Below are 7481 nucleotides of genomic sequence, written 5' to 3'. Positions count from 1 at the left end.
TGGTTTGTATTTGAATCATTTTTCTCACCTAATTGGTGGCCCTTATGAACTTTCCATCATAAGAACTTCAACAGGTCAAATTATACTGGGAGGTAAGAGAAGGGTAGGAATTAATTACCAAAAACAAAAAAAACAAAAAAAAAACACTCAAAGAAATATTAACTATGGCTCAGATGGGCAGGAAATGCTTCTGGAAGCAACATCACAATGGCTGCCCAAGGAGAACTCTAAGTCCAGTTCAAACTTGTATTGGTTGGTGATGGTAGTACTGGAAAAACTACATTTATGAAATATCATCTGACTGATGAATTGGAGAAGTATGTAGCTAACTTGGGTGTTGAGGCCCATCTCCTTGTGTTCCATTCCAAATGAGGACCTACTGAGTTCAATGTATGGGATACGGCTGGTCAGGAGAAATTTGGTGTGCTGAGAGATGGCTATTACACCTAAGCCCAGTGTGCCATTATAATATATGATGTAACAGCACGGGTCACTTACAAGAATGTGCATAACTGACATAGAGATCTGGTACAAGTATGTGTAAATATCCCCACTGTGCTGTGTGACAAAGTGAACAGTCAGGACAGTAAAGTTAAGGCCAAATCCATTGCCTTCCGCCAAAAGAACCTTCAGTACTATGACATTTCTGCCAAAAGTAACTACAACTTTGAAAAGCCCTTCCTGTGTCTTGCCAGAAAACTATTTGGAGACCCTAACTTGGAGGCTGTCTGGACTCAGCTTTGGCAGCACAGTATGAGCATGATCTAGTGTTGTTCAGACAGCTACTCTCCCAGATGAGGATGATGACCTGTGTGAAAGTGCAGCTGGAGCCCATCATCAGAAATCTAGCTTTACAGGCACTGTCCTGTGATGTCAGCGGTACAGCATGCTAGCCACTTTATTACCAAGCTGAACAGAACAGGTGCTTAATCTTTGGGATGCCGATGGAGATGAATGGGTTTCAGAGTGAATGTGGCAGTTTGAAAAGTATCTTCATTTTGGGGGCCTGCATATTTAGCCATTTTGAAATGCAGCCATTTCCTTACTAAGTTTCATATATTAGTCTGCTATAGTCACGTCACAATATCCACTGGTGAAATCTTGTTTGTTACTGTCATTCCCACTACTTTACTTTTAAAATCAGGATAAATTTGTATTTTAAATTAAAATGAAAAAGAAAGAATCACCTTTGTAGGGAATTCCTTTCCTTTTCAATGGTGTGCACCTTCATTTTTTTTTTATTAGAGGGCATATCCTTTATAAAGTTTTGCTAGATACTAGTATGAACTACATAAAACAAAGATACTAGTATTAACTGAACAGGAAGACACTTGGTAGCAAAATGACAGGAAAAAACAACCAAAATTAATTGAACAAAACTAGGAATGTTTTGATTCATGTAACTTGAAAGTCTAGGGGTATTTTCAGGCATGCTGGATACAGAGAATAAAATGATGACACAGGACTCTCTGGCTTTCGCCCTTATGTGTTCAACACTGCTGTGCCTTAAATTCTCAACTCCTCTCCACACAATGGAAAGATGACTGCCTATATATCTCAACTTATGTATCATCCTAACACCGACCCCAGCAGGACAGGTGGAGAGTGCTTTCTTTCCAATGGTTCCAACAAAAGTCCTAGAATTTAGTCTCCAGGGCTCTGACTGAATCACCTTCTCACACCTGAATTAATCATTGGGATATGATGCTTTGATTGTTCAAGCCTGGGTCACACAGCCACAGGATTTGAATCTATCTCACTCAAAACACAGAGAATACATCTGGGGAAATAATAATTTGCCAGAAGAGGTGAAAATGAATGCTGGGCATGCCAAAAAATGGCAGGTGTCCTTCAGTGCACTTGTGAAGCAGAGAGAGAAGTTTAGGACCTCTTTCCGTTATCTTCCAGTTTATCCCTAGAAGTAGCTGTTATGAACTATTTTCTAGTACATGGACAGGAGCACAATCAAATAATGGGTAGAATCACTATGTGGCACTAAGCTTTATATAGACAAGGTCATCTCTCCAAATCCCTGACTCTTTCTGCCCATGGGACAGAAATAGTAAGTGGCAGATCTGCTTTCAAAGTTGAGGAAGACCCAAATTTCTCAGGATTTGTCATAATATTTCTCTATTCTGTTTCTCTTGTACTACCTTAAATCATAGTGGTGAGAGCTAAGCAAAGGTTTTGACGTTGTAGCGGAGGGGGAATTTGGAAAAACAGAGAGTAATCTTTTTTATAGACTTACGACCTAAGTTTTTTACACCTAACTAGTTTAAGAAAAAACAGTGCTCCATGTGATCCAGCCCCATCTTGGATATACTGCTACCAACTCTCCAACCTCTCCCTTTAATAGGATTTTATTTTCATACCCTTTTCCATTTGACTCTGCCCTGCCTTCCTCTTGGGGTGTAGTATGCTCCCCTGTCATTCCAACTTGGGGTTTTACTTGGGGTTTAACTATATGATGTGCTCTGACTAGTGCTATGTAAGTTGAATATAATGTGTGCCTCAACTGATTAGAGGCTTTAGACCAGTTTGCGTGGTTTGGCTTGTGCTTTCGTCGTTCTGCCATCTGTCATCAAAAGATCCTGCCTGGGTCTCAGAATGAAAGATCTGTGGGGCAGATATGAAGCTGACTTGATGAATGAAGAACAGCCACCCCAGCCACCTCCCAGACCTGTGATGTCTCTCATCATAAATCAGTGGGATAACTGGGCTCTTAGGCAGATTTTCAGGCAAAAATCACTAAAACAACATATTACACAACTGCATAAAACACAATGCCTTGTGAGACAAACTCTCTTTCTTAGAGACAACTCTAAGAAAACTGTTATTTTAAAACATTAGAGTCATGACTTACATGGCCTACATGGTCAGGGTACTGGTATGGTATTAAAGGAAAAACATTAAGTCTATAAGCCAAAGTAGGATCACATTAACTATGGATCTTTATTTGCATATGCCAACAGTTTGAGGGTGATATATTAATCAATGAAAGGATTTTAATAATGTCCTCTCTCTTTTCATTTCTTTCATTGCATCATACAGCTGACCTCACACATCTCATACCAAATAGTCTTCCCTGCAAACCTGCAAACCCATATACCTCATCCTAATCTAATTCATTTAATCCTATACAAAAATTTTTTTTCAAACAGGATTTCCCTGGAGAACAAGGTGGAAGATTTTAGATCAAAACAGAATTCTGTCATTGGCAGTGAGAGAAAACTGCCAGATTTTCCCAAATGCTTTCCTTGGGAAGGGCATGGAAAGAAGTGCCTGATCACAGCCAGTAATTGGGCATATTTGCTCTCCCAATCCTGTTCATGTCAGTTAGGAAATGTCATCTTAATTTTAAAAATTTCAAGTTAGGGCTCCTGGGTGGCTCAGTCAGTTAAGCATCTGACTTCGGCTCAAGTCATGATCTCACAGCTCGGGAGTTCGATTCCCTCATCAGGCTCTTTGCTGTCAGCACAGAGCCTTCTTCAGATCTTCTGTCCCCTCTCTCCCTGCACTCCCCCACCTACACTATCTTTCTCTCTCAAAAATAAATAAACGTTCAAAAAATACAATACAAAACAATTTTAAGTTATTATTTTTGTTTGTATGTTCCTGGTTTTTTTTAATTTTTAATTACAGAAAGAAATATTTTATATTTTAACAAAGTGAACACCGCAAAGTTGTAAAAAGTAAATGTTAACAATCTTAATTTCCCTCCTCCAATCTATTTCTGAATATTTTTGCATCAGTGTCCAATGGCGACTGTTCTTTGAAAGGCTTATCTACATAAACATACCATAATTTGCTACTTTTTTATACAATGAACTCTATTATATACATTCATCTAAGATATGCCCTCTTTCCACATATCATACATGAATGACATCTCTTCATGTAAATAAGCTTAATCTAATGTTCATTAAATCTAATTAAATCTAGTTTACATGAAAACTAACTGCATAATGTGCCATGTTATATTTATCAAAAATTCTTCAACCAATCTTTCTTAATTCATATTTAGTTTATCTCTAGGTTTTTTGTTTTGTTTTGTTTTACCATCACATGGCAAAGCTAAGTCAATGAGTAAGGATGTATAATCTTGCAGGGAAGAGAGACCAATGATTTAATTCAATTATACCATGGTCTTTTATAATATGTGCATATGTGTGTTCTGTTTTGATCTTTGATCTTCTTTTGTTCTTTGCCTTTATTGTTTCTGAACTTCCTGAATGTCCCAACAAACTTCTGGGAACAAATGAATCCATGCTGTCCATCGGCCAGGAATATTGTGCAGAATAGGCAACCACTTTGTGGTACAAATTTAAAGAATGTAGAGAGACTCGATTATCACTTCAGATTCCTCTTAAATTGCTTGCTGATACCTGACATTTGTCTTAAAGTAATTGCAGATATCACAGAGAGCTAACACACTAAAGTCTCATTAGACTTTTACATATTATTTTTAATACTTTTGTCAAATCCTGCAAGAGAGTTAAGTTTTTTTTATGTGGCAAAATCAAACAAATTAAGTAGCAATCTTAAAAATACATATATATTCATCTGGGGCGTCTGGGTGGCTCAGTCGATTAAGTGACCAACTCTTGAGTTCAGCTCAGGTCATGATCTCATGGGTAGTGAGATGGAGTGCTGCGTTGGGCTCCAGGCTGACAGTGCAGAGCCTGTTAGGGATATTCTTTCTCCCTCTCTCTCTGCCCATCCTCTACTTGTTCTCCCTCCCTCTCTCTCTCAAAATAAAAAAAATAATCTTACAAATATTAATCTAATGAGAATTAAAAAATGTATAGAAAAGAAGATTGAGTACACTAAAGACAAACTTCATCTAAACTACAACTTGATGGAAGGAAAGACCTAACCAGATGACTTTGTGTTGAAGATACTTTGGAAATCAGATACAGTTTGACATGTTGTATCAACCAAGGGCCTAAGGTAATTGTGAAATTCGAATCATGTTTTATCCTTCAGCATGATATTAGATGGCAGAATTTCTAAAGCAAAGTAGAGTGTAATTTAATCTTTAAGATGCATTCAAATTTCATGGTTGACCGAGTCAACTTCTGTGGGATTTTTTCCCAGATGCAGGACACTGGGGATTACCACTTTCTTTTCCAAGAGTAATAAGAAAGTAGTGAAATGTAGCAAAAAACAGAATGTCCGAGTTCTGCTAGACCCTAGGTAAATTTCAAAACCACCATTCTCTATCTAGTTGCCCTAAAACAAATCCTAGGAACAAATGTAAAATCGTTCTTTGCATCATAAGGTGCTTAACAAATGTAAGAGGTTACCATTAACTATACTAAGAACATTCCTATTTTTAAGTAAAAAACCTTTAAATGTGAAGAATCCCTAATTTTCTGCAAAAGACTAGCTTGGAGAACTCTTAACCTTCTTTTTAAAATTTTTTAATGTTTATTTATTTTGAGAGAGAGAGAGAGAGAGAGAAGAAGGAGGAGGAGGAGGAGGAGGAGGAGGAGGAGGGGCAGAGAGAGAGACACACACACACACAGAATCTGAAGCAGTCTCCAGGCTCTGAGCTGTCGGAACAGAGCTTGATGCAGGGCTCAGGGCTCAAACTCACTAACTGTGAGATCGTGACCTGAGCCAAAGTCAGATGCTTAACCAGCTGAGCCACCCAGGCACCCCACTCCTTAGCTGTCCTAAACAAAAATATTAGCTTTCTGAATTTTTATATTCTTTATGACTAGGTTTTCCTAGAGCCTGGAAGTGCCATTGCAGAAAGATCTAAGTGAAACTGGCTAAGTAACACTTTCCTTCCACATCCAGTCAGAAAGCCTTATAATTGCTTTTATAATTGTACACTTATCTTTCTGAATCGAGCTTTATTTTTTTCAGAGACATTTCCTTAATCTTAAAAAATGATCTCTTAAAGGCACTGGGCACTACTGTGGCAGCTGATACTGTGAAATACACTGTTTGAAGTAAAGTCGAACATGTGACATGCTCCAGGATTTTATGCCAAATTACTCACCAAAAGTTACAGTAACAGTAAGGAATAAAATGGAACATGATAAAAGAAAGAAAATTAAGAAGATATTTCCTGATGATTCCCATAGGATTATCAAACATCAAGCAAAATTAATACGACTCTATAATTTTACAAGGTATTAACTAAAAGAGGATACTGTAGGGCAACCCAATGGGGTGGAGGCCAGTGATGGTGACGTGGGCAGTGAAAGAATTTACCCAAGATAGAACAAAGGAGATAGAAGTTTATTGAGTCCACTTGAAGGGAGCAATGGGTAGCAGGACAGCACAGGGGAGGCTATCTGCCAGGAGACAGTGAGTGGGGGGCTATAGTTAAGGGAGAAGGTGAGGAGGTATGGGAACATATGGAATTTTCTTTTTTTGGTAAGTTAGGGATTATGGATCTTTTGAGCTGGGTCACCTAATGGGCCTGTTTGTATTCAGCTAGGGGGCAGGGGGTCACTGTGGGCCCCTCTCATCACTCAGGTTTCCACTGTTCAAGTTGTTGGCCTAAAAGCAGCCTCTACAGATACATTTGTTATTAAAAGGGCCAATGAATTATTAACTTACAAAGACCAATTAGAAAGTCATCATTAAATAGAATAGGGTAAATTTTAGAATATATATATATATTTTTTAATTTTTTTTTAACGTTTATTTATTTTTGAGACAGAGAGAGACAGAGCATGAATGGGGGAGGGGCAGAGAGAGAGGGAGACACAGAATCGGAAGCAGGCTCCAGGCTCTGAGCTATCAGCCCAGAGCCCGACGCGGGGCTCGAACTCACGGACCGCGAGATCGTGACCTGAACCGAAGTCGGGCGCTCAACCGACTGAGCCACCCAGGCGCCCTAGAATATTTTTTTAACTGGCATAACTATATTATTGAATGCACTGGAATCAACAGCATTCAAGGACCACAACTTGACCCTTTTATATCACTGCTCATTAAACTACCTCCACCAAATTATTTTTTCTGGTAGTAAAAATCCAGTCTGGTCTAATACCAAGGTTTTCATTTTTCGTTTACTTATAAGCTTTCTTATTCTCTCTGCTTGGGCCTGTGTTAGGTTGGGAAATCTTCAGTATAGGAAGGGCCATGATTGAAATGGATTTCCATTGTTTCCCCACTTTGTTCTTCTCACCCTTCTTCCTGATTTATTTTGCTGACTTTTGGGTTAGAGTGAGGGAAAAAACAGCAACATGAAAGTCAATTAGTGTCTCTGGTCCTTTTATTTTGTCATATGTAAAACAAATCAAAAAAGTTATATTTCATCCCCTGAATAATTATAACTTTTAACTCTTTAAAGTCTATTTATTTTGATAGAGAGAGCACTCCAGCAGAGGAAGGGCAGAGAGAGAGAGTGAGAGAGAATTCCAAGCAGGCCCCTCACTGCCAGCATGGAGCCTGATGTGGGGGATCGAACTCACTAACTGTGAGATTATGACCGGAGATGAAATCAAGAGTCAGACGCT

At 38.6% G+C, this 7481-nt stretch overlaps 1 pseudogene; it reads left to right on the top strand.

Moving 5' to 3' along the window:
- Positions 1–207: 207 nt before the first annotated feature.
- On the top strand, positions 208–871 carry LOC122226035 (annotated as a pseudogene).
- The last annotated feature ends 6610 nt before the right edge of the window (positions 872–7481 follow it).

The sequence above is a fragment of the Panthera leo genome, chromosome C1 (assembly GCF_018350215.1).
Source record: "Panthera leo isolate Ple1 chromosome C1, P.leo_Ple1_pat1.1, whole genome shotgun sequence".
Classification (NCBI taxonomy): domain Eukaryota; kingdom Metazoa; phylum Chordata; class Mammalia; order Carnivora; family Felidae; genus Panthera; species Panthera leo.
Note: the sequence above shows the minus strand (reverse complement) of the source record. Positions and strands in the feature narration are given on the sequence as shown.